The following is a 25,000-nucleotide window of genomic DNA, read 5'->3' as shown; positions in this document are numbered from 1 at the left end:
CTTCCAACTTTGTGGCAACAGGTTGGAGAAGCCACTTTCCTGTTTCAGCAAGACAATACCCCTGTGCACAAAGTGAGGTCCTGTCACGTGACAGGACCTCACTTTGTGCACAGGGGCATTGTGACTAGTTTCTTTATTTCTATGTTTTGGCCGGGTATGGTTCTCAAATCAGGGACAGCGGTCTATCGTTGTCTCTGATTGGGAATTATACTTAGGCAGCCTTTTTCCCACTTGTGTTTTGTGGGTAGTTGTTTTCTGTATAGTTTATGCACCTTACAGAACTGTTTCAGTTTCCCCTCTTGTTTACTTTGTTCAAGTGTTTTGTGATCAAATAAAATCATGAACACTTACCACGCTGCGCTTTGGTCCGATCCTCATTATGACGAGAGTCGTGACAGAACTTCCCACCACCAAAGGACCAAGCAGCGTGGCCAGGAGGAGCAGGGATCCTGGGCCCGGGAGAAGAGGGAGTGGAGGACCTCATGGACATGGGAGGAGGTTATGGCAGGGGACAAGACCCTGCCATGGAAACAGGCGGAAACAGCAAGGGAGGAACGGCGGCGATACCAGGAGTCACGGCAATGAGGCAAGCACGAGAGGCAGCTCCAAAACATTTTTTGGGGGAGGCACACGGGGAGTGTGGCAGAGTCAGGGTTCAGACCTGAGCCAACTCCTTGTGCTTACTGTAGGAAGCGTGGTACTGGTCAGGCACCGTGTTATGCGGTGGAGCGCACGGTGTCTCCAGTGCGCGTCCACAGCCCGGTGCACTACATTCCAGCTTCCTGCATTGGACGGGCTAGAGTGGGCATCCAGCCAGGACAGATGGTGCCGGCTCAGCGTGCCTGGCCTCCGGTGCATCTCTTCTGCCCAGGATATCCTGCGCCAGCTCTGCGCACTGTGTCTCCGGTGCGTCTGCACAGCCCAGTGCATCCTGTGCCAGCACCCCGCATTTGCCGGGCGAAAGTAACCATCCAGCCAGGATGGGTTGTGCCGGCTCTACGTTCGAAACCTCCTGTGCGCCTCCATGGCCCAGTGTATCCAGTGCCTGCTCCAAGAACCAAGCCTCCAGTATGTCTCCCCAGCCTGGTGAGTCCTGTGCCTGCTCCCAGAACCAGGCCTCCTGTATGTCTCCCCAGCCTGGTAAGCCTTGTGGCAGCTCCACGCACCAGGCTGCCTATACGTCTTCTCACTCCAGTGATGATCCACGGTCCGGAGCCTCCAGTGATGATCCACGGTCCGGAGCCTCCAGTGATGATCCACGGTCCGGAGCCTCCAGTGATGATCCATGGCACGAAGCCTCCAGTGATGATCCACGGTCCGGAGCCTCCAGTGATGATCCACGGTCCGGAGCCTCCAGTGATGATCCATGGCACGAAGCCTCCAGTGATGATCCACGGTCCGGAGCCTCCAGTGATGATCCACGGTCCGGAACCTCCAGTGATGATCCACGGTCCGGAGCCTCCAGTGATGATCCACGGCACGAAGCCTCCAGTAATGATCCACGGTCCGGAGCCTCCAGCGACGGTCTCCAGTCCGGAGCCTGTTGCGAGGGTCCCCAGTCCAGGGCCTGCAGCGAGGGTCCCCAGTCCAGGGCCTGCAGCGAGGGTCCCCAGTCCAGAGGCACCGCCAAAGTGGGGGGAGTCAAAGGTGGAGCGGGGTCTGCGTCCCGCACCGGAGCCGCCACCGAAGTAGCTGCCCACCCGGACCTTCCCCTATAGAGTCAGGTTTTGCGGCTGGATTCCAGTTAAAGGGGCAGTAAAAGAGGCAGTAAAAGGGACAGTAAGTGAGGGACAGTTAAAGGGGCAGTAAAATGGGCAGTAAGTGAGGGACAGTTAAAGAGGCACAGTGAATGAGTCACTAAAAGAGACAGTTGTCACATTCACTCTCGCTTCCCCGCTCTGGCGTTCGACGTCACTAATCTACTAATTACCGGTCCTGGCAACCCATCTTTATGCACACCTTCGTCTCATCATCAGTCACACCTGGACTTCATTACTCCCTTGATTACTTACCCTTTATATAGCACTCTTTGGTCATCAGTCATCAGGTAGTATTGCTTATGTTTCTATGTCAGACACTTCTCTTGTTCTGCATCACGCCATGTTCGTTATTATCAAACTCGCCAACTGCACCTACTTCCTGACCCCCTGCGTCTATGTTACAACAGTAAAAGAAGAGAGACAAAGAGATGAGGGTGGTGACAGAGACACCGAGTCTTCTCTCCCTGTGAACTGTATCACTGTCATTGGACACTGTCCTGGATAGCCAGGACACCCGTGATACAAGTCAGTATTTGACGTCCGTCTATGTCTCAGGATGTCGGGAAAATCAAATCAAATCAAATCAAATTTTATTTATATAGCCCTTCGTACATCAGCTGATATCTCAAAGTGCTGTACAGAAACCCAGCCTAAAACCCCAAACAGCAAGCAATGCAGGTGTAGAAGCACGGTGTAGAAGCACGGTGGCTAGGAAGAAACCTAGAGAGGAACCAGGCTATGTGGGGTGGCCAGTCCTCTTCTGGCTGTGCCGGGTGGAGATTATAACAGAACATGGCCAAGATGTTCAAATGTTCATAAATGACCAGCATGGTCAAATAATAACAAGGCAGAACAGTTGAAACTGGAGCAGCAGCACAGTCAGGTGGACTGGGGACAGCAAGGAGTCATCATGTCAGGTCGTCCTGGGGCACGGTCCTTGGGCTCAGGTCCTCCGAGAGAGAGAGAGAAAGAAAGAGAGAATTAGAGAGAGCATATGTGGGGTGGCCAGTCCTCTTCTGGCTGTGCCGGGTGGAGATTATAACAGAACATGGCCAAGATGTTCAAATGTTCATAAATGACCAGCATGGTCAAATAATAACAAGGCAGAACAGTTGAAACTGGAGCAGCAGCACAGTCAGGTGGACTGGGGACAGCAAGGAGTCATCATGTCAGGTCGTCCTGGGGCATGGTCCTAGGGCTCAGGTCCTCCGAGAGAGAGAAAGAAAGAAGAAGAGAATTAGAGAACGCACACTTAGATTCACACAGGACACCGAATAGGACAGGAGAAGTACTCCAGATATAACAAACTGACCCAGCCCCCCGACACAAACTACTGCAGCATAGATACTGGAGGCTGAGACAGGAGGGGTCAGGAGACACTGTGGCCCTATCCGAGGACACCCCCGGACAGGGCCAAACAGGAAGGATATAACCCCACCCACTTTGCCAAAGCACAGCCCCCACACCACTAAAGGGATATCTTCAACCACCAACTTACCATCCTGAGACAAGGCTGAGTATAGCCCACAAAGATCTCCGCCATGGCACAACCCAAAGGGGGGCGCCGACCAGACAGGATGACCACAACAGTGAATCAACCCACTCAGGTGACGCACCCCCTGAGCTATTATACACTGCTCAAAAAAATAAAGGGAACACTTAAACAACACAATGTAACTCCAAGTCAATCACACTTCTGTGAAATCAAACTGTCCACTTAGGAAGCAACACTGATTGACAATAAATTTCACATGCTGTTGTGCAAATGGAATAGACAACAGGTGGAAATTATAGGCAATTAGCAAGACACCTCCAATAAAGGAGTGGTTCTGCAGGTGGTGACCACAGACCACTTCTCAGTTCCTATGCTTCCTGGCTGATGTTTTGGTCACTTTTGAATGCTGGCGGTGCTTTCACTCTAGTGGTAGCATGAGATGGAGTCTACAACCCACACAAGTGGCTCAGGTAGTGCAGCTCATCCAGGATGGCACATCAATGTGAGCTGTGGCAAGACGGTTTGCTGTGTCTGTCAGCGTAGTGTCCAGAGCATGGGGCGCTGCCAGGAGACAGGCCAGTACATCAGGAGACGTGGAGGAGGCCGTAGGAGGGCAACAACCCAGCAGCAGGACCGCTACCTCCATCTTTGTGCAAGGAGGAGCAGGAGGAGCACTGCCAGAGCCCTGCAAATTGACATCCAGCAGGCCACAAATGTGCATGTGTCTTCTCAAACGGTCAGACACAGACTCCATGAGGGTGGTATGAGGGCCCGTCGTCCACAGGTGGTGGTTGTGCTTACAGCTCAACACTGTGCAGGACATTTGGCATTTGCCAGAGAACACCAAGATTGGCAAATTCGACACTGGCGCCCTGTGCTCTTCACAGATGAAAGCAGGTTCACACTGAGCATGTGACAGACGTGACAGAGTCTGGAGACGCCGTGGAGAACGTTCTGCTGCCTGTAACATCCTCCAGCATGACCAGTTTGGCGGTGGGTCAGTCATGGTGTGGAGTGGCATTTCTTTGGGGGGCCGCACAGCCCTCCATGTGCTCGCCAGAGGTAACCTGACTGCCATTAGGTACCGAGATGAGATCCTCAGACCCCTTGTGAGACCATATGCTGGTGCGGTTGCCCCTGGGTTCCTCCTAATGCAAGACAATGCTAGACCTCATGTGGCTGGAGTGTGTCAGCAGTTCCTGCAAGAGGAAGGCATTGATGCCATGGACTGACCCGCCCGTTCCCCAGACCTGAATCCAATTGAGCACATCTGTGACATCATGTCTCGCTCCATCCACCGTCACGTTGCACCACAGACTGTCCAGGAGTTGGCGGATGCTTTAGTCCAGGTCTGGGAGGAGATCCCTCAGGAGACCATCCATCACCTCATCGGGAGCATGCCCAGGCGTTGTAGGGAGGTCATACAGGCACGTGGAGGCCACACACACTACTGAGCCTCATTTTGACTTGTTTTAAGGACATTACATCAAAGTTGGATCAGCCTGTAGTGTGCTTTTCCACTTTAATTTTGAGTGTGACTCCAAATCCAGACCTCCATGGGTTGATACATTTGATTTCCATTGATAATTTTTGTGTGATTTTGTTGTCAGCACATTCAACTATGTAAAGAAAAAGTATTTAATAAGAATATTTCATTCATTCAGATCTAGGATGTTATTTTTATATATATATTCATATCTCACAGACGTTCTCACTGTCTGTAGCCCAAAATACCCCTCAATGACAATGGGTGAACACGCAGAGCTGTGAGACACGCAGAGCTGTGAGACACGCAGAGCTGTGAGACACGCAGAGCTGTGAGACACGCAGAGCTGTGAGACACGCAGAGCTGTGAGACACGCAGAGCTGTGAGACACGCAGAGCTGTGAGACATGCAGGTGAGACACGCAGAGCGGTGAGACACACAGAGCTGTGAGACACGCAGAGCTGTGAGACACACAGAGCTGTGAGACATGCAGAGCGGTGAGACATGCAGAGCTGTGAGACACGCAGAGCTGTGAGACATGCAGAACGGTGAGACACGCAGAGCGGTGAGACACACAGAGCTGTGAGACACGCAGAGCTGTGAGACACGCAGAGCTGTGAGACATGCAGAGCTGTGAGACATGCAGAGCTGTGAGACACGCAGAGCTGTGAGACACGCAGAGCTGTGAGACACGCAGAGCTGTGAGATACACAGAGTGGTGAGACACGCAGAGCGGTGAGACATGCAGAGCTGTGAGATACACAGAGCGGTGGAGTTGTGAGCCAACAGGAGTTACGGTAAGTGTTCATAATCGTCAAATAACTTTCACAAAATAAATCTAGGGGTGCAGTAAAACAAATGTGTATAATCTGCATGCTATGCAGCAGGGAGGGGTGTGTGTGTAGGTTGCATGTGTGCATGCATGCTTGTGTGTCTGTTTGTGAGCCAAACATTCCCTGTAAATAAACTGATCTATAGTGGACTTGAAATGGTTCCACACCTTTAGCTAACAAATACTTTCCTGGATCCAGGCTTGTGATGATGGACAGATCATCGCACTACTTTTCAGTGTCAAACAACATTGTTATTATCAAATGAAACAAGCTAACCACTGTAATCTCTTTCTTCACCCGTTAACATACCATTCGTCTTGTTGGCTTATCAGCTATGGTATGCTTGTGGGGTGTGTGTGTGTGTGTGTGTGTGTGTGTGTGTGTGTGTGTGTGTGTGTGTGTGTGTGTGTGTGTGTGTGTGTGCGTGCGTGCGTGCGTGCGTGCGTGCGTGCGTGCGTGCGTGCGTGCGGGCGTGCGGGCGTGCGTGCGTGCGTGCGTGAGTGTGTGTGCGTGCATTGACCTTCCTGTTCGGGTAAATGGTCTGGTCCCACACACACTCCTCGCTTTACTGTGAGGAATGTAATTTATTCACCCCCCACCCCCCCACACACTTACACACTTTATTGTGGGATGTCATTTGCTCCCGGGAGGAGAAACACAGGGTCTGTTTCCAGCAGAGCAGTGCCCTCTGAGAGCCAATCAGAGCACAGTATGGAGACTGAGCCCCCAGTACTGCTGGTTTATAGGCCTCCACTTCAGAGAAGTCACATGACTTACCAGAGAGAGAAAGAGAGGGAGAAGGCGGAGAGAGAGAGAGAGAGAGAAAGAGAGAGAGAGAAAGAGAGGGAAGGGGGAGAGAGAGAACAATAAGGAGTAGAGAGAGAAAAAGAGAGAGACAGAAAGAGATAGAAGAGAGAGAGAGAGAGAGAGAGAGAGAGAGAGAGAGAGAGAGAGAGAGAGAGAGAGAGAGAGAGAGGGAGAAAGGGAGAGAGAGAGAGAAAGAGAAAGAGAATGAGAAAGAGAGAAAGAGAAGGTGAGCGAGAGAGAGAGAAGGGGAGAGAGAGAGGGAGAGAGCAAGAGAGAGAGAGAAGGGAAGGGAGAGAGAGTGAGAGAGAAAGAGAGAGAGAGAGAGTAGGGGGAGAGAGAGAGAGAGAGTATGGGGAGAGAGAGAGAGAGAGAGAGAGAGAGTATGGGGAGAGAGAGAGAGAGAGAGAGAGAGAGGGGGAGAGAGAGAGAGAGTATGGGGAGAGAGAGAGGGTGCAAACTGTAGAGAGGTGGATGATTGAAATGGGGACAAAGATAAACGGTGGTGTGAGGATCTGGAATATGACTGAGGGGGAGGAGAGAGAGAGAAGGGGAGGGCATGGTGAAACAGGGTATTTGCTGGAAGGCTTGTTGGCCTACTCCTATAAACATAGAGTTAAGTGAGAGAGTGCACAAAAAAAAAGTGTAACCAGACTGCTGTAGATAATGCATGTGGGACTGAATGTAATCTACTTAACATTACTACGTATTTACATCTCTCCCAATTCAATTCAATTTAAAGGCTTTGTTGGCTTTGCAATTGGTTGGCAATTTAAACACATGTTACCATTGCCAAAGCAAGTGAACTAGATAATAAACAAAAGGGAAATAAACAATACTAATTAACAGTAAACATTGAAGTAAACATCTCTCTCTGTCTGTCTGTCTGTCTGTCTGTCTGTCTGTCTGTCTGTCTGTCTGTCTGTCTGTCTGTCTGTCTGTCTGTCTGTCTGTCTGTCTGTCTGTCTGTCTGTCTGTCTGTCTGTCTGTCTGTCTGTCTGTCTGTCTGTCTGTCTGTCTGTCTGTCTGTCTGTCTGTCTGTCTGTCTGTCTGTCTGTCTGTCTGTCTGTCTGTCTGTCTCACTCTCGATCTCTCTCTCTATCTTGCTCTCTCTCTATTTATCCCTGTGTGTGTCTCTCACTCACTCTCTCTCCTCCATTTATGTGTGTGTGTGTGTGTGTGTGTGTGTGTGTGTGTGTGTGCGTGCGTGCGTGCGTGCGTGCGTGCGTGCGTGCGTGCGTGTGTGTGTGTGTGTGTGTGTGTGTGTGTGTGTGTGTTTGGCATGAGTTATCAAACAGATGTTTCACCATCAAGCATGTAACGCATATCAACACCATACTATAGCCTACAGAGACAGCGAATGAGGGTGTGTGTAAGTGTGTGTCTCTCTGTGTGTGTGGGGACGGGGTGAGTCGTTCCCATAAACACCTGTTTCATTCCAGTTCATTTCATTGTCATGGTGAAAGAAAGACAGATTACGTCATTGAAAGGAGAGCGAGAGGGATCACCTCCATTCCTCCGTCTGTAAACAAGAGGAGCAGAACACACTCATTCATTCATTCTGTCTATTTCCAGCACAGAGGGTTTATAGTCATTGGAAAGGCGTTGCCCTGTTTCTCTCCTTTCCCAGAAGGAGTCAATATTTCTCTCTCTGTTTCACCGTCTCCCTCTCTTTCTCTCTCTGTTTCCCCGTCTCCCTCTCTTTCTCTCTCTGTTTCCCTGTCTTCCTCTCTTTCTCCCCTCTGTTTCCCCGTCTTCCTCTCTTTCTCTCTGTTTCCCTGTCTCCCTCTCTGTTTCCCCGTCTCCCTCTCTTTCTCTATCTGTTTCCCTGTCTCCCTCTCTGTTTCCCCGTCTTCCTCTCTTTCTCTCTCTGTTTCCCTGTCTCCCTCTCTGTTTGCCCGTCTCCCTCTCTTTCTTTCTCTGTTTCCCTGGCTCCCTCTCTTTATCTCTCTGTTTCCCTGTCCCCCCTCTGTTTCCCCGTCTTCCTCTCTTTCTCTCTCTGTTTCCCAGTCTCCCTCTCTGTTTCCCCGTCTCCCTCTCTGTTTCCCTGTCTCCCTCTCTGTTTCCCTGTCTCCCTCTCTGTTTCCCTGTCTCCCTCTCTGTTTCCCTGTCTCCCTCTCTGTTCCCCCGTCTCCCTCTCTGTTTCCCCGTCTTCCTCTCTTTCTCTCTGTTTCCCTGTCTCCCTCTCTGTTTCCCTGTCTCCCCCTCTGTTTCCCCGTCTCCCTCTCTTTCACTCTCTGTTTCCCAGTCTCCCTCTCTTTCTCTCTCTGTTTCCCTGTCTCCCTTTCTGTTTCCCCGTCTTCCTCTCTTTCACTCTCTGTTTCCCCGTCTCCCTCTCTTTCTCTCTCTGTTTCCCTGTCTCCCTCTCTGTTTCCCTGTCTCCCTCTCTGTTTCCCTGTCTCCCTCTCTGTTTCCCTGTCTCCCTCTCTGTTTCCCTGTCTCCCTCTCTGTTTCCCTGTCTCCCTCTCTGTTTCCCTGTCTCCCTCTCTGTTCCCCCGTCTCCCTCTCTGTTTCCCCGTCTTCCTCTCTTTCTCTCTCTGTTTCCCTGTCTCCCTCTCTGTTTCCCTGTCTCCCCCTCTGTTTCCCCGTCTCCCTCTCTTTCTCTCTCTGTTTCCCCGTCTCCCTCTCTGTTTCCCCGTCTTCCTCTCTCTGTTTCCCTGTTTTCCTCTCTGTTTCCCAGTCTCTCTCGCTGTTTCCCCATCTTCCTCTCTTTCTCTCTCTGTTTCCCCGTCACCCTCTCTTTCTCTCTCTGTTTCCCCGTCTTCCTCTCTTTCTCTCTCTGTTTCCCTGTCTCCCTCTCTGTTTCCCCGTCTCCCTCTCTTTCTCTCTCTGTTTCCCTGTCTCCCTCTCTGTTTCCCAGTCTCCCTCTCTTTCTCTCTCTGTTGCCCAGTCTCCCTCTCTGTTTCCCCGTCTTCCTCTCTTTCTCTCTCTGTTTCCCCGTCTTCCTCTCTTTCTCTCTCTGTTTCCCTGTCTCCCTCTCTGTTTCCCCGTCTCCCTCTCTTTCTCTCTCTGTTTCCCTGTCTCCCTCTCTGTTTCCCAGTCTCCCTCTCTTTCTCTCTCTGTTGCCCAGTCTCCCTCTCTGTTTCCCCGTCTTCCTCTCTTTCTCTCTCTGTTTCCCCGTCTCCCTCTCTTTCTCTCTCTGTTTCCCCGTCTCCCTCTCTTTCTCTCTCTGTTTCCCTGTCTCCCCTCTGTTTCCCCGTCTCCCTCTCTGTTTCCCCGTCTCCCTCTCTTTCTCTCTCTGTTTCCCTGTCTCCCTCTCTGTTTCCCCGTCTTCCTGTCTCTCTCTCTCTCTGTTTCCCTGTTTTCCTCTCTGTTTCCCAGTCTCCCTCTCTCTTTCCCCGTCTCCCTCTCTTTCTCTCTCTGTTTTCCCATCTCCCTCTCTTTCTCTCTCTGTTTCCCCGTCTCCCTCTCTTTCTCCCTCTGTTTCCCCATCTCCCTCTCTTTCTCTCTCTGTTTCCCTGTCTCCCTCTCTTTCTCTTTCTGTTTCCCTGTCTCCCTCTCTGTTTCCCTGTCTCCCTCTCTGTTTCCCTGTCTCCCTCTCTGTTCCCCCGTCTCCCTCTCTGTTTCCCCGTCTTCCTCTCTTTCTCTCTGTTTCCCTGTCTCCCTCTCTGTTTCCCTGTCTCCCCCTCTGTTTCCCCGTCTCCCTCTCTTTCACTCTCTGTTTCCCAGTCTCCCTCTCTTTCTCTCTCTGTTTCCCTGTCTCCCTCTCTGTTTCCCCGTCTTCCTCTCTTTCACTCTCTGTTTCCCCGTCTCCCTCTATTTCTCTCTCTGTTTCCCTGTCTCCCTCTCTGTTTCCCTGTTTCCCTGTCTCCCTCTCTGTTTCCCTGTCTCCCTCTCTGTTTCCCTGTCTCCCTCTCTGTTTCCCTGTCTCCCTCTCTGTTTCCCTGTCTCCCTCTCTGTTCCCCCGTCTCCCTCTCTGTTTCCCCGTCTTCCTCTCTTTCTCTCTCTGTTTCCCTGTCTCCCTCTCTGTTTCCCTGTCTCCCCCTCTGTTTCCCCGTCTCCCTCTCTTTCTCTCTCTGTTTCCCCGTCTCCCTCTCTGTTTCCCCGTCTTCCTCTCTCTGTTTCCCTGTTTTCCTCTCTGTTTCCCAGTCTCTCTCGCTGTTTCCCCGTCTTCCTCTCTTTCTCTCTCTGTTTCCCCGTCACCCTCTCTTTCTCTCTCTGTTTCCCCGTCTCCCTCTCTTTCTCACTCTGTATCCCGTCTTCCTCTCTTTCTCTCTCTGTTCCCCTGTTTTCCTCTCTGTTTCCCAGTCTCATTCTCTTTCTCTCTCTGTTTCCCCGTCTTCCTCTCTTTCTCTCTCTGTTTCCCTGTCTCCCTCTCTGTTTCCCCGTCTCCCTCTCTTTCTCTCTCTGTTTCCCTGTCTCCCTCTCTGTTTCCCAGTCTCCCTCTCTTTCTCTCTCTGTTGCCCAGTCTCCCTCTCTGTTTCCCCGTCTTCCTCTCTTTCTCTCTCTGTTTCCCCGTCTCCCTCTCTTTCTCTCTCTGTTTCCCCGTCTCCCTCTCTTTCTCTCTCTGTTTCCCTGTCTCCCCTCTGTTTCCCCGTCTCCCTCTCTGTTTCCCCGTCTCCCTCTCTTTCTCTCTCTGTTTCCCTGTCTCCCTCTCTGTTTCCCCGTCTTCCTGTCTCTCTCTCTCTCTGTTTCCCTGTTTTCCTCTCTGTTTCCCAGTCTCCCTCTCTCTTTCCCCGTCTCCCTCTCTTTCTCTCTCTGTTTTCCCGTCTCCCTCTCTTTCTCTCTCTGTTTCCCCGTCTCCCTCTCTTTCTCCCTCTGTTTCCCCGTCTCCCTCTCTTTCTCTCTCTGTTTCCCTGTCTCCCTCTCTTTCTCTTTCTGTTTCCCTGTCTCCCTCTCTGTTTCCCTGTCTCCCTCTCTTTCTCAAATCTCTCCTCCCTCCTCCTCTCTTTTTTGATCTCTTTGCCCTCCTTCTTTCCTGATATGCTGTTTGCCATCTCTCCTTCTCAATTCATTTCTCTCACTCTGTAGCTAATTCAATACTTTGTTCCATAGTCACTGCTCTTTGACAGATGCAAGAAAGCTGGAATTTATATGAAAGAAAACATGATCAGAACATGCTCACTTTACATGTATCATAAACCACGACTGGCCTTACCAGATGTTGTCTGATAACACAGTCTAATGAGTCATTCATCCCCAAACAGGCGTCACAGTATTTTTCTGTTTGAATGAGAAAGAAACAGTTGGTAGTCTGGGTGTAAATAGTTCCTGTGTGTGTGTATGTTATGCATCGTTTGTGCATTACTGTTATAACAACCCCCCCCACACACACACACACTGATGGCAACTCATCAGAAAGATGACACTGAGTCTTTAAATACTACTGTACAGTCAGTCAGAGCCTCCATTTGGCATCCCAACCCCCAGAAGGAAAACCTTACACTCTAACCCTCTCCCGAGCTTCATGTCCACACCCCGGTTCAACCCTAACCCTACACATAACCCCAGCTTCATGTCCACACCCCGGTTCAACCCTTACCCTAACCCTAGCTTCATGTCCACATCCCAGTTCAACCCTTACCCTAACCATAACCCTAGCTTCATGTCCATATCTCAGTTCAACCCTTACCCTAACCCTAACCCGAGCTTCATGTCCATATCCCAGTTCAACCCTTACCCTAACCCTAACCCTAGCTTCATGTCCATATCCCAGTTCAACCCTTACCCTAACCCTAACGCTAACCCTAGCTTCATGTCCATATCTCAGTTCAACCCTTACCCTAACCCTAACCCTAGCTTCATGTCAAAATACCAGTTCAACCCTTACCCTAACCATAACCCTAGCTTCATGTCCATATCTCAGTTCAACCCTTACCCTAACCCTAACCCTAGCTTTATGTCCATATCCCAGTTCAACCCTTACCCTAACCCTAACCCTAGCTTCATGTCCATATCTCAGTTCAACCCTTACCCTAACCCTAACCCTAGCTTCATGTCAAAATCCCAGTTCAACCCTTACCCTAACCCTAGCTTCATGTCCATATCCCAGTTCAACCCTTACCCTAACCCTAACCCTAGCTTCATGTCCATATCTCAGTTCAACCCTTACCCTAACCCTAGCTTCATGTCCATATCCCAGTTCAACCCTTACCCTAACCCTAACCCTAGCTTCATGTCCATATCCCAGTTCAACCCTTACCCTAACCCTAACGCTAACCCTAGCTTCATGTCCATATCTCAGTTCAACCCTTACCCTAACCCTAACCCTAGCTTCATGTCAAAATACCAGTTCAACCCTTACCCTAACCATAACCCTAGCTTCATGTCCATATCTCAGTTCAACCCTTACCCTAACCCTAACCCTAGCTTCATGTCCATATCCCAGTTCAACCCTTACCCTAACCCTAACCCTAGCTTCATGTCCATATCTCAGTTCAACCCTTACCCTAACCCTAACCCTAGCTTCATGTCAAAATCCCAGTTCAACCCGTACCCTAACCCTAGCTTCATGTCCATATCCCAGTTCAACCCTTACCCTAACCCTAACCCTAGCTTCATGTCCATATCTCAGTTCAACCCTTACCCTAACCCTAGCTTCATGTCCATATCCCAGTTCAACCCTTACCCTAACCCTAACCCTAGGTTCATGTCCATATCTCAGTTCAACCCTTACCCTAACCCTAACCCTAGCTTCATGTCCACATCCCAGTTCAAGCCTTACCCTAACCATAACCCTAGCTTCATGTCAAAATCCCAGTTCAACCCTTACCATACACAACCCCAACTTCATGTCCACATCCCAGTTCAACCCTTACCCTAACCCTAACCCTAGCTTCATGTCCACATCCCAGTTCAAGCCTTACCCTAACCATAACCCTAGCTTCATGTCAATATCTCAGTTCAAGCCTTACCCTAACCCTAACCCTAGCTTCATGTCCATATCCCAGTTCAACCCTTACCATACACATAACCCCAACTTCATGTCCACATCCCAGTTCAACCCTTACCCTAACCCTAACCCTAGCTTCATGTCAAAATCCCAGTTCAACCCTTACCCTAACCCTAGCTTCATGTCCACATCCCAGTTCAACCCTTACCCTAACCATAACCCTAGCTTCATGTCCACATCCCAGTTCAACCCTAACCATAACCCTAACCCTAGCTTCATGTCCATATCCCAGTTCAACCCTTACCCTAACCCTAACCCTAGCTTCATGTCCATATCCCAGTTCGACCCTTACCCTAACCCTAACCCTAGCTTCATGTCCATATCCCAGTTCAACCCTTACCCTAACCCTAGCTTCATGTCCATATCCCAGTTCAACCCTTACCCTAACCCTAACCCTCTATCTGAGATTAAGAGGGTGCAGCAGGACAGAGACTGGTGTTAGAGCTCACACCCAACCTTAACCCTTTCCCTGATCCAGGTCCTTATCCCACCACTGTCCTCCCCCGTCAGACCTTTCCCAGACCCCCTGTCCCCATCACCCCAACAGAGATAGAACTCCAGATTATACCCCTCATCAGCTCCTTCTAAGACACAAACTAACTCCTTCACTCTAGACTCAAAGCTGCATTCACCCACACACAAAACACACACAACACACACACAACACACACACATAACACACACAACACACAACACACACACAACACACACACATAACACACACAACACACAACACACACACAACACACATTCCCCCCAATCCAGGACTTCAGACCAGTGGAAGCTGCTGAGGGCACAACGGCTCATAATGATGTCTGGAATGGAGTAAATGGAATGGTGTAAAAACATGATTTTCATGAGTTTGATATCATTCCATTCACTCCATTCCAGCCATTAAACTCCCTTCCAGTCATTATTCTGAGCCCTTCAGCAGCCTCCACTGCTTCAGACCTATATCAGCCTACCGCAGAAACTCCAACCTGAGGGACTTCGTAATCTTAGTCTTACAACAGACCCACCCCCAAACCTCCTATTGAACAAAAGCACTATAAATATATCCCACACATTCAAAATCCACATGCACACACCTCCACTCCTTTCCCACAACATATGACCATCCAGAGCACCTAGCATGCCATACCATGAATACTATGACACATCCCCTGGGGGAAATAACCAGCCAATGTTCTCCCACCCTCCCCAGACCAGACTGACTTGACTTGCAATATGCAGAGCAGGAAGTTGCGGCCCGTGCTACCCATGGTTTGATACCAGCACGAACAGACACCCTCTTAAGCGTTCCCGTAACACCAATCCCTAGCTTCATGTTCATGTGTGTACGTGTGTGGTTTCTCTGAAGTTGTTTTGACTGTCACCCCAAATAGACCGTGACAGATTCCAAAGAAAGTCGATGAGCGTAATGTAACTTGTCTCTTAGATTGTCCCCAATGTTGTCCTGAAACACTTGTGCACTAAATTTAGCACCAAACCCATGGAGAGCACGATGACAGACAGACAGACAGACAGACAGACAGACAGACAGACAGACAGACAGACAGACAGACAGACAGACAGACAGACAGACAGACAGACAGACAGACAGACAGACAGACAGACAGACAGACAGACAGACAGACAGACAGACAGACAGACAGACAGACAGACAGACAGACAGACAGACAGACAGGCAGGCAGGCAGGCAGGCAGGCAGGCAGGCAGACAGACAGACAGACAGGCAAGTTCATATTACAGGGTTGCCCAACACTGGTCCAGCCCTAATTTCTGTATTTGCAGGAATAAACAAGTAATCGTAGTAAACGGAGACAATATTTGGTGGTGGAGGTGTGTTGGGAACGCGGTCTGAGTTTAAGAGGGTGTAGCAGCACAGAGACTGGAGAGTAAAGTAGAGCCAAACTGAACAAACAATACACACTTTCTCTAGCTCAAACACACACACACACGCACACTACGCACACACGCGCACACGCAAATCTTTCACTCCTTATCTACTTGTGTAAGAGCGCCATCTTGAGGGGAGACGTAACTTCAACCTACCTAAGGTACGCAACACATACTTGAATTTCCATATGATCACTCACCTTACAATTTACTCAATTGCACATAAGCATTTTTTGGAACAATGTTGTCAATTTTCAAAAACAGAGTCCACAAGACACAACTCTGTGGCAAAACAGTAAATGCGTTTTCAAAATGTAGTTGCCTCCTCAAAACATAAATACATTCATCAAAAGAACATGACTGCCTGCAAAAAGATGAACTGAACCATACTTATCCCTTGAGTTCAAGCAGACAAAACAGTCAATTAGTCTGTCTTTAAAAAAATCACATTAGATAAAGACATTTTCTTTACAGTCCCTAAATGATGATGATCAAAATTGGAGGTTCAACTATCCAAAGGTGCATAATTATAGGAAATTACTCTCCTTTTATGCATATTTCACCAAACAATTTCATACACATCAAATAAAATATGATTCCTGATTTTTAAAATTATAATAGTAAGCACATTGTGTGCAGTAGTGTTTCCTGATTGACTGAAACAGTGAAAACAAACAATTCTCTTCCGATGAAAACAATGGGTTAATATTCTGTAAATAAAACAATAAACAGTGAATTTTTGTATTCACTGATGACATTTGTATTAAAAGTTTTTCAAAAGGTGATCTAAGATATTCAGGTCAGGTACTAAGGCAAGAAAATGATCAGACGTTCTGTGAATGTATTTGACCATTTGATCATTGCTGTTCTGCTATATCAATACTGTATGTTTCAACACAGATCTAAAAATGGCTTGTACACGGTTAATAAAAACTGTACTGTGTTGTCAGTGTCAAATTTATAAAGCCCTTCTTACATCAGCTGATATATCAAAGTGCTGTACTGTGTTGTCAGAGTCAAATCAAATCAAAATGTATTTATAAAGCCCTTCTTACATCAGCTGATATCTCAAAGTGCTGTACAGAAACCCAGCCTGAAACCCCAGACAGCAAGCAATGGTGGCTAGGAAAAACTCCCTAGAAAGGCCAAAACCTAGGAAGAAACCTAGAGAGAAACCAGGCTATGAGGGGTGGCCAGTCCTCTTCTGGCTGTGCCGGGTAGAGATTATAACAGAACATGGCCAAGATGTTCAAATGTTCATAAATGACCAGCATGGTCAAATAATAATAATCACAGTAGTTGTCGAGGGTGCAGCAAGTCAGCACCCCAGGAGTAAATGTCAGTTGCAAGCACACACATGTCCTCCTCTCCTTACTAGCACACTGACACGTTCCCTGGCCTATAGTACATGAGGGAGATTGGTTAGGGTGAAATCATGTTCTTGTATCCCATATGGCACCATATTCCCTTTATAGTGCACTGCTTTTTACCAGGGCACATAGGGCTCTGGTCAAAAGTAGTGCACTACATAGGGAATAGGATGCCATTTTTGGAAGCATTACATAGTGTATTCAAAACCATTGAACAAGTGCGGTGTGAAAAATGAAGCATTCTCTATGAAGTGCTGTGTGGGATTGATTGGCAGTGTTCTTCCTGTGCTTCTCTCCCTCTCTCTTTCACATGCTGTCCCCATAACCCACATGGTGACTCAGAGATTTAAGGAGAATTCAACATAGTAATTAGGTAGGATTATGGTATCTGGTTGTATTGGGCCTGTTGCTCTTCATAGGATCAGATAGGTTTCTACTTGTGCTGTTGATGTTTCCAGGACTGGTAGGTTCCGGCATCCATTAATACAACTTTTAATTCCATTTTTATGTAACTTTTCCAAGAAATTATCTTGTATCAACATGTCAAAGTAAATGTTCAGAAGTTATATGAAGTGCTCTCTTTAAAATTCAGGACACATTTCCCCTTAAGGGCAGTGAAAAATAATGAGGTCTGAGGAATGAAGAGATATTTTGTTGTTGTTGTTGGTGGTATTTAATGACACACAGTACTTTCGTGACTCACAGTCATAACTCTCCAAGGAGGTACAAACTAAAGCACCTCTTTAAAGTATCCCAGCTAGCACATAACGTTCTGAGAGTCTGGCTTGTCACTGTTGAGGGTTTTGGTCTGTATGTTCAGCAGCATTACAGAGGGGTCACCCAGCTAGCACATAACGTTCTGAGAGTCTGGCTTGTCATTGTTGAGGGTTTTGGTCTGTATGTTCAGCAGCATTACAGAGGGGTCACCCAGCTAGCACATAACGTTCTGAGAGTCTGGCTTGTCATTGTTGAGGGTTTTGGTCTGTATGTTCAGCAAGATTACAGAGGGGTCACCCAGCTAGCACATAACGTTCTGAGAGTCTGGCTTGTCACTGTTGAGGGTTTTGGTCTGTATGTTCAGCAAGATTACAGAGGGGTCACCCAGCTAGCACATAACATTCTGAGAACCCTATGTTTCTTAGAGCTTGGTTAAAGCGTGACTGTCCTATGGATATTTTGCATTCAACACTCCCACAACTTTCGGGGAAAAGTGTAGGATAGTTAGTTGGCATTGGAATATTCTCAACACATCTAGGGAACTTGACAAAGAAATGTTATGTTCTTGGTATTTCATTACATTAACAGAACGTTTCCTAAAAGTTTAAACCCACTGGATAAAAGCTGTTTGAATCAAATCAAATTGTATTAGTCACATGCTTACTTACAAGCGCCTAACCAACAATGCAGTTAAAATAAATTACGGATAAGAATAAGAGATAAAAGTAACAAGTAATTAAAGAGCAGAAGTAAAATAACAATAAAATACTATTTACAGGGGGGTACCGATACAGAGTAAATGTGCGGGGGGGGGGCACCGGTTAGTTGAGGTAGTATGTACATGTTGGTAGAGTTATTAAATTGAATATGCATAGATGACAACAGAGAGTAGCAGTGGTGTAAAGAGTTGAAGGGGGGTGGGGTAATGCAAATAGTCTGGGTAGCCATTTGACTAGATGTTCAGGAGTCTTATGGCTTGGGGGTAGAAGCTGTTGAGAAGCCTCTTGGACCTAGACTTGGTGCTCCGGTACCGCTTGCCTTGTGGTAGCAGAGAGAACAGTCTATGACTAGGTTGGCTGGAGTCTTTGACAATTTTTAGGGCATTCTGACACCACCTGGTATAGAGGTCCTGGATGGCAGGAAGTGATGTACCGGGCCCTTCGCACTACCTTTGTAGTGCCTTGCGGTCGGAGGCGGAGAAGTTGCCATACCAGGCAGTGATGCAACCAGTCTGAATGCTTTTGTTGTGCCCTCTTCATGACTGTCTTGTTGTGCTTGCACCATGTTAGTTTGTTGGTGATGTGGACACCAATTAACTTGAAGCTCTCAACCTGCTCCACTACAGCCCTGTCGATGTGAATGGGGGCGTGCTACGTCCTCTTTTTTCCTGTAGTCCAAAATCATCTCCTTTGTCTTGATCACGTTGAGGGAGAGGTTGTTGTCCTGGCACCACATGGTCAAGTCTCTGACCACCTCCCTATAGGCTGTCTCGGCGTTGTCGGTGATCAGGCCTACGACTGTTGTGTCATCGGCAAATTTAATGATGGTGTTGGAGTCGTGCCTGGCTGTGCAGTCATGAATGAACAGGGAGTACAGGAGGGGACTGAGAACGTACCCCTGAGGGGCCCCGGTGTTGAGGATCAGCGTGGCAGATGTGTTGTTACCTACCCTTACCACCTGGGGGCGGCCCTTCAGGAAATACAGGATCCAGTTACAGAGAGGGAGGTGTTTAGTCCCAGGGTTCCCAGCTTAGTGTTGCGCTTTGAGGGCACTATTTATTTTACCTTTATTCAACTAGGCAAGTCAGTTAAGAACAAATTCTTATTTTCAATGACGGCCTAGGAACAGTGGGTTAACTGCCTGTTTAGGGGCAGAACGACAGATTCGTACCTTGTCAGCTCGGGGTTTGAACTTGCAACCTTCCGGTTACTAAGGTCGAATCGTACTACACCGGCTCTGACGCTCGTCGGATGTGGCAGGGCTTGCAAACCATTACAGACTACAAAGGGAAGCACTGCCGAGAGCTGCCCAATGACACAAGCCTACCAGACGAGCTAAACTACTTATATGCTCGCTTCGATGGCAAATAACACTGAAACATGCATGAGAGCACCACCTGTTCTGGAAGAATGTGTGATCGCTCTCTCCGCAGCCGATGTGAGTAAGACCTTTAAACAGGACAACATTCACAAGGCCGCAAGGCCAGACGGATGACCAGTATGTGAACTGCGAGCATACGCTGACCAACTGGCAAGTGTCTTCACTGACATTTTCAACCTCTCCCTGTACGAGTCTGTAATACCAACATGTTTTAATTAAGCAGACCACCATAGTGCCTGTCCACAAGAACACTAAGGTAACCTGCCTAAATGACTACCGACTCGTAACACTCACATCTGTAGCCATGAAGTGCTTTGAAAGGCTGGTCATGGCTCGCATCAATACCATCATCCCAGAGACCCACTCCAATTTGCATACCGCCCCAACTGATCCACAGATAATGCAATCTCTATTGCACTCCACACTGCCCTTTCCCACCTGGACAAAAGGAACACCTATGTGAGAATGCTATTCATTGACTACAGCTCCACGTTCAACACCATATCCCGGGGCGGCAGGGTAGCCTAGTGGTTGGAGCGTTGAGTAATAAAAGCCCCACTTTTATTCCACAGGCTGGGATCCGCACTATTCATCTGTTGCAAGAGCACATTTTTCACTAGCTGTCCAATGGTTTCAAAAACAATGATTGATAGGCAGCTTAAATGTATTGAATTCAAACATTAATGGGTTCAAATACACATTTAGATTTGTGAACAGCCATCCACAACAACCACAATCCATAAGGTGCAAATAGCTAAATGAGAGAGCAGCAGTGTAATTCACATCACCACCCGTTGTTACAGGAAGGCCATAAAGATCATCAAGGACATCAACCACCCGAACCACTGCCTGTTCACCCCGCTATCATCCAGAAGGCGAGGTCAGTACAGGTGCATCAAAGCTGGGACCGAGAGACTGAAAAACAGCTTCTATCTCAAGGCCATCAGACTGTTAAATAGCCACCACTAACATTTACATTTACATTTACATTTAAGTCATTTAGCAGACGCTCTTATCCAGAGCGACTTACAAATTGGTGCATTCACCTTATGACATCCAGTGGGACAGTCACTTAACAATAGTGCATCTAAAACTTAGGGGGTGGGGTGAGAGGGATTATAACCTATCCTAGGTATTCCTTAAAGAGGTGGGGTTTCAGGTGTCTCCGGAAGGTGGTGATTGACTCCGCTGTCCTGGCGTCGTGAGGGAGTTTGTTCCACCATTGGGGGCCAGGGCAGCGAACAGTTTTGACTGGGCTGAGCGGGAGCTGTACTTCCTCAGTGGTAGGGAGGCGAGCAGGCCAGAGGTGGATGAACGCAGTGCCCTTGTTTGGGTGTAGGGCCTGATCAGAGCCTGGAGGTACTGAGGTGCCGTTCCCCTCACAGCTCCGTAGGCAAGCACCATGGTCTTGTAGCGGATGCGAGCTTCAACTGGAAGCCAGTGGAGAGAACGGAGGAGCGGGGTGACGTGAGAGAACTTGGGAAGGTTGAACACCAGACGGGCTGCGGCGTTCTGGATGAGTTGAAGGGTTTAATGGCACAGGCAGGGAGCCCAGCCAACAGCGAGTTGCAGTAATCCAGACGGGAGATGACAAGTGCCTGGATTAGGACCTGCGCCGCTTCCTGTGTGAGGCAGGGTCGTACTCTGCGGATGTTGTAGAGCATGAACCTACAGGAACGGGCCACCGCCTTGATGTTAGTTGAGAACGACAGGGTGTTGTCCAGGATCACGCCAAGGTTCTTGGCGCTCTGGGAGGAGGACACAATGGAGTTGTCGACCGTGATGGCGAGATCATGGAACGGGCAGTCCTTCCCCGGGAGGAAGAGCAGCTCCGTCTTGCCGAGGTTCAGCTTGAGGTGGTGATCCGTCATCCACACTGATATGTCTGCCAGACATGCAGAGATGCGATTCGCCACCTGGTCATCAGAAGGGGGAAAGGAGAAGATTAATTGTGTGTCGTCTGCATAGCAATGATAAGAGAGACCATGTGAGGTTATGACAGAGCCAAGTGACTTGGTGTATAGCGAGAATAGGAGAGGGCCAAGAACAGAGCCCTGGGGGACACCAGTGGTGAGAGCGCGTGGTGAGGAGACAGATTCTCGCCACGCCACCTGGTAGGAGCGACCTGTCAGGTAGGACGCAATCCAAGCGTGGGCCGCGCCGGAGATGCCCAACTCGGAGAGGGTGGAGAGGAGGATCTGATGGTTCACAGTATCGAAGGCAGCCGATAGATCTAGAAGGATGAGAGCAGAGGAGAGAGAGTTAGCTTTAGCAGTGCGGAGCGCCTCCGTGATACAGAGGAGAGCAGTCTCAGTTGAATGACTAGTCTTGAAACCTGACTGATTTGGATCAAGAAGGTCATTCAGAGAGAGATAGCGGGAGAGCTGGCCAAGGACGGCACGTTCAAGAGTTTTGGAGAGAAAAGAAAGAAGGGATACTGGTCTGTAATTGCTGCCAACACACTGTCATTGACACTGACCCAACTCCAGCCATTTTAATAATGGGAATTGATGGGAAATGATGTAAATATATCACTAGCCACTTTAAACAATGCTACCTTATATAATGTTACTTACCCTACATTATTCATCTCATATGCATATGTATATACTGTACTCTACAACATCGACTGCATCCTTATGTAACACATGTATCACTGGCCACTTTAACTATGCCACTTTGTTTACTTTGTCTACACACTCATCTCATATGTATATACTGTACTCGATACCATCTACTGTATGCTGCTCTGTACCATCACTCATTCATATATCCTTATGTACATGTTCCTTATCCCCTTACACTGTGTATAAGATAGTAGTTTTGGAATTGTTAGTTAGATTACTTGTTGGTTATTACTGCATTGTCGGAACTAGAAGCACAAGCATTTCGCTACACTCGCATTAACATCTGCTAACCATGTGTATGTGACAAATAAAATTTGATTTGATTTGATTTGATTTGATTTCAATGCGCTATGTAGATATCAATAATAAGTGATGTCCATATCCCGGTAGACGACACCACTGCTGTCATCCTGACCTCCAAGCTTTTATTCAAGTTGGATAATCTTTGGATGCCGACAGCAGTCGCACCATTGGAAGACATAGCTTGGACTGTAGCCTACAAAAGCCTATTCCTGCTCTTTTCCCATGATCCCTCAAACACATTTGGTGTGTCATCATATTGGTAGCTGATTTGTGGTCAGACTCGCTCACGTTAAACAAATGTAAACGTGTGTCTTTTTCAACGCTGATATGAATGTCATTGAGAAAACAGAGAAGTGTCAAAGTTTTTCAAAAGTACTGTGTCTGTAATCTGATTACCATATTTTTGCTGGTAACGTAACCGATTACTGTTACAGTTTATTGTAATCCCTTACATGTAATCTGTTACTCCCCAACTCTGTGCAGAACAAACACTCACTAGCCAGTCAGAAACATTTGCAATTCAAAGCAGAAGTCTGTCTTTCTGAGTGGTCTATTTCTGGGGGAAGTAATGAGGAGGGACACACGAAAGCAAGCAAGACATGCCCTGTTCAATCAAAAGGGGGTCTCTGGAGAAAGACACTAGTTACAGACAGGGCCTAGAGTTAGACTGTCCATTGTCCTAGAGCAGTAATTGTCCATTTTGATGGGGGTGGGGGCCACAAAAAAACAGCAGTCATCATGAGGGGCCCCAGTGGCTCATGGGTCTGCAAGCCCCCCCCCCCCCACACACACCTTGTGAGCAACATATTAGCGTCCCCCCTTGTCCCCCCTTGTGACGGTGTAGTGATGAAATTTGCACGTTTAATTTCATGTCAAATCTACACATTTTTCCATGGAGCAGAGAGGAGATGTAACAATTTTATAACTCAAATTTGAGCCATTTTTAATATAATAACTTATGATCAATGGATTATCTTGGCAAGATAGAAATGCTCATTAACAGGGATGTAAACAAATTTGTGCACAAACTTTAAGAGCAATATGATTTTTGTGGAAAATGTCTTGTATCTTTTATTTCAGCTCATGAAAAATGTAACCAACACTTTAAATGTTGTGTTTATATTTTGTTCAGTGTAGATTGCATAAAACTTTTAGATAGATACCAGACATGGCTGCTTTGGTGTTATTCACATTCCTCTGGATACTGTAACAGATATTGTTGCCTAGTAACCTTACCTATATACATATCTACCTCCATCACTCCAGTATCCCTGCAAATTGTAAAAATGGTATTGGAACTGACCCTGTATATAGTATGTTGCTTACTTACTTAATATATGCCATTTAGCATACGCTTTTATCCAAAGCGACTTACAGTCATGTGTGCATACATTCTACATATGGGTGGTCCCGGGAATCGAACCCACTACCCTGGTGTTACAAGCACCATGCTCTACCAACTGAGCTACAGAAGGACCAGCTACAGAAGGACCACGAGGACTACTTGTGTTCTTCATATTTCTTCTTATGTATACTGTGCTGTTACACTGTTATTGACTGTTGCATTGTTGGGTTCTGAGTTTGCAAGAAAGGCACATCAGTATACTTGTGCATGTCACATTAAAACTCGAAACTTGAGGGATACATTTTGGCCCTTCAAAAGGATGGAAGGGCGTACTGACCCTTAAATCATTGTCCTTTGTGTCTTCCTTGTGTTCCCGGGCCATTTGCCATGCAGCCCAAGTTGACCGAACCTACACAGGTAACTGCTGATAAGGATCTTATTATATAGAAGATGCATCTTACACAGATTCAGTTGAACGATCTGGTTTTGACCAACTATCACCTATAGATGGTGGTAGTCTCCACATTACAACTCTTATCTGGTTTTGACCAACTATCACCTATAGATGGTGGTAGTCTCCACATCACAACTCTTATCTGGTTTTGACCAACTATCACCTATAGATGGTGGTAGTCTCCACATTACAACTCTTATCTGGTTTTGACCAACTATCACCTATAGATGGTGGTAGTCTCCACATTACAACTCTTATCTGGTTTTGACCAACTATCACCTATAGATGGTGGTAGTCTCCACATTACAACTCTTATCTGGTTTTGACCAACTATCACCTATAGATGGTGGTAGTCTCCACATCACAACTCTTATCTGGTTTTGACCAACTATCACCTATAGATGGTGGTAGTCTCCACATCACAACTCTTATCTGGTTTTGACCAACTATCACCTATAGATGGTGGTAGTCTCCACCTTACAACTCTTATCTGGTTTTGACCAACTATCACCTATAGATGGTGGTAGTCTCCACCTTACAACTCTTATCTGGTTTTGACCAACTATCACCTATAGATGGTGGTAGTCTCCACATCACAACTCTTATCTGGTTTTGACCAACTATCACCTATAGATGGTGGTAGTCTCCACATTACAACTCTTATCTGGTTTTGACCAACTATCACCTATAGATGGTGGTAGTCTCCACATTACAACTCTTATCTGGTTTTGACCAACTATCACCTATAGATGGTGGTAGTCTCCACATTACAACTCTTATCTGGTTTTGACCAACTATCACCTATAGATGGTGGTAGTCTCCACATCACAACTCTTATCTGGTTTTGACCAACTATCACCTATAGATGGTGGTAGTCTCCACATTACAACTCTTATCTGGTTTTGACCAACTATC

The 25,000-nt window shown here is 47.6% G+C and overlaps 1 long non-coding RNA gene across 1 annotated transcript in view; it reads left to right on the top strand.

Moving 5' to 3' along the window:
- Positions 1-5,372: 5,372 nt before the first annotated feature.
- Positions 5,373-25,000, top strand: part of LOC124039368 — a 23,867-nt gene continuing 4,239 nt past the window's right edge. The window contains exons 1-2 of the long non-coding RNA XR_006839557.1: positions 5,373-5,538; positions 24,025-24,048. This is a non-coding gene — a long non-coding RNA (uncharacterized LOC124039368). The remainder of the gene's footprint in view (positions 5,539-24,024; positions 24,049-25,000) is intronic.

Source organism: Oncorhynchus gorbuscha, linkage group LG07 (assembly GCF_021184085.1).
Source record: "Oncorhynchus gorbuscha isolate QuinsamMale2020 ecotype Even-year linkage group LG07, OgorEven_v1.0, whole genome shotgun sequence".
Classification (NCBI taxonomy): domain Eukaryota; kingdom Metazoa; phylum Chordata; class Actinopteri; order Salmoniformes; family Salmonidae; genus Oncorhynchus; species Oncorhynchus gorbuscha.
The sequence above is the reverse complement of the archived record's forward strand: the minus strand, read 5'-3'. Positions and strand labels throughout refer to the sequence as shown.